Consider the following 3,212-nt stretch of genomic DNA (forward strand, 5'->3'; position numbering starts at 1 on the left):
ATTAAAAATTTGTCATAAGGACAACCGCAGGATTTCGCCGGGAGCGGGTGCTAATCTGAAAAATTGCACCCGCTTCCAGCGAAATCGCGGTAAAGAGAGACCCAAGGACAACCGCCTTCTGCATTTTTCCCGCAAGTGTTCTAGCATATTGCTGACATGCAGGGATGCATTTTAGGCTATTAGCAAGTGAAAGCTTGGCACCTCCAAGAGCGCCGATGATAAGGACGATCAGCTTAACAGAATATTCCGGGTACAATCGTTGCAACCACTTATCGAGGAGCTGTTCACGAAAGTTTTTCTCTTGTGCTTTCTTAATCCGGGCTTTCAGGAGTGAGTACTCGAGATAGTACAGTCGCGGAACGGAAGACTTAAGATACATGCTTTTGTTTATGTGCATAACTTTTCTTGTCCCGATATCAAGAGATCTGAGCTCGTTCTTCGTCCATGGAGCTACTCCAAATGAATAGAGTAGTACCGGGACGGCAAGCATGTTCGTTGCAGATACTCTGTTCCTCGCCGACAGTGCGGAAGACCAAATCTGTCGGATGAGACGTTTGTATCTGCTTCGGAGAGTATCCTTTATAGATGTCACATCCTGAATGCGGCTCTGTGGCACGCCCAGGTATGTATAAGTCTCTCCAGCGCAAAGGTGTCGTATGGTACGGGGTTTTGTTTTACGGTTCGCATCGGCCAAAGCTCTCGCTGCATTATACACACAATAATTGAGAGCCCAGAGGTCGAATTTACCGGAAAAATGTCCACGATGCTCGTCATCCATTTCAGCCAGATCTTTAGGCTTGAGAGAAACCTTGGTGTTGATGTTTCTCCGGGTCGTAAAGCATCGCTCTTCATCTATTGGATGCCTGCCCAAGGTTGGTCTTAGTGTCGCCTCTCTTTCTTTGTTGCCGGCTTGTTCTAGCTGTGGTAGAGTAGGCATTTCGCTTATATAGCCCCTTTTACGGAGTAGTTCAGCATGGTTTCGCAGACGTTGCTGCGAAAAGTGCGATAGCTCCGGGTGTTTCTCGCACCACAGAGCATGCAGTCGTCCCATATAACCCCGTTCACGGGCCACACTCGCATCGTAGCAGTCTAGCAAGTCGTGATTCAGTTACTCCGTCCACCCAAAGGTCACGAGATCCCGCCAAACCATCGCATTGAATCCATTTTCATTGGCTCCCGCAGCTCTAGATTGGTCGGCATTGTTGGCCGACTCATTGTCGGGAGCCCTGCGCGTTCTGTTGTTTTGAACCGCACTTACTACAACTATGTTTGGTGTTGTCATTGTTGTTCCCACGAGAAGCTAGGGAAAGGGGTTCTTCCATCCTTGTAGAGCCCGCATGCAAGGATAAGTTCGCGTACTCTGAGAGGTCGCCCGGTATCCCAGAGTCACCGTTCTAGACACCTCACCCAGGTGCCATTCAGCTTTCGGCACGGTTTGGACACTTCCGCTTGGGGGTTAATTCCTTCGGGACCATCCCTGGACAATTGTCCGCGACTACCTATTTATTTTTGTAACCATATTCAGCAGAAACCCTTGGTACAGGGACCCTCTATCCGCTACCCGAGGACGCGTTCGGTGGCTTTGTCATAGGCCCTTCGGTTTGATTCTAGAGGAATCAAAACCGATATATATATATATAATATGTTAGGTCAAGATTCCACTGACAGATATCGCCAGCTGTTCGTCGAGTGGCATATTTTTCGGAAATGTCAGGTCGGAATATATTTGGTCATCTGACCAATTTCCCGTCATATAACCGTCTAACTGGACATTTTGGAAAAAGTGAAAATTATCTTATAAATAGTCATTGGAATGTTTTTTTACTGAATAATGTAAGATAAAAACGGAAAAGGAACAATTTTTTTAAATATTTGCATTCTGTTTATCTCGTCAGACGCACGATTTCTTCTATTTGTATGATTTTAGTGAGACATAACCTAAAAAAATTATATGGACAGGGAGGTGCTTCCTCTGCACGTTCGAAAGGCGGTAACTTATCTCAGGAACGACGGTAACTTACCGGTAAGTTCTCGAGCGATTTATTTTCGAGAATTTACTTTATGTTACTTAATACTATATGCTTGTTATTAGATTGCAGAATTGCGTTGCGTTTTGCGTAATGCGTCAATTCACTAGACATTTCAGCCAATAATATTCTCCTAGTTATTCAGACAAACACTGTGATTGGCTGAAGTGTCTAGTGGTTTGACGCATTACGCAAAATGCAACACAATTCATTAATCATGGGACGCCACACTGAGGTTATAAAAATGTTGTACAATTGTGATTGCTAGGTTTATTATAGCACATAAATCACAGCAATGTGATAATACTGTATTTCTAATATATCAGCATTATTTAAAGAAATTATCTGCACGAATTTTTTTTGAGCTGTTTCTATAAACTACTATGATGTTTTAATTTAACATCGAATAACGTTAAAAAGGATATCATTTAAGAATATTGATTAGACGTAATAAGATAATGACTGAGCAACAAGGAATAGTTAAAAAGCACAACAATGATATTTAATATCCACTGGGTCTTCCGTACATAAATATTTAGATTATTATAAGTATTTTAGCTGCTATCAGACTGAGTAAGTTTAATTACCGTATTAGTTCACCAAGACTGAGCAATGAAATGTTATAGATTATAACCGATAAGTCACAGGAATGAGATTTATATAATACTCCCTGTTCTACGTTAACGATTTATCTTCAGCTGAGTATCATAGAGGTACGTAGTTTTGCTAATACGTAAAATTATGATTGTGAAGGAATGTAAAATTTAACTTAAAACTTGTTAGAAACTAACATTTAATACTGTTTGAAAGGATTTATGTAATCGATAAATGAAATTCTATTATGAAAAATATGAAGTATTACATTAAAAAATGTGCACGCATTGCGGGACTTTCGCATAGCGCGCTGCACGCGCGGCTCGCTTTGCCCTCGATAAACTATTTACCTCGCGCTCCGCGCTCGGTTTTTGTATTACCCTCCACATTTTTGCACAGACCAAAACGCGAAATTTTCTACATTGTATGTTAAAAACTATTATATAAAATGTCTATTACAAATTTTTCTGTGTGTACCTTGGTCCGGTACTGCTTATTCAGATATTGCAAAATAATGATCACATTTTATTTTTTCCGATCCTAATAGGACCCTGCTGTGGTTGTTTAATACTTTTCCCTTTTTTAATTATG

This window comes from Belonocnema kinseyi, chromosome 3, assembly GCF_010883055.1.
Source record: "Belonocnema kinseyi isolate 2016_QV_RU_SX_M_011 chromosome 3, B_treatae_v1, whole genome shotgun sequence".
Taxonomy (NCBI): Eukaryota; Metazoa; Arthropoda; class Insecta; order Hymenoptera; family Cynipidae; genus Belonocnema; species Belonocnema kinseyi.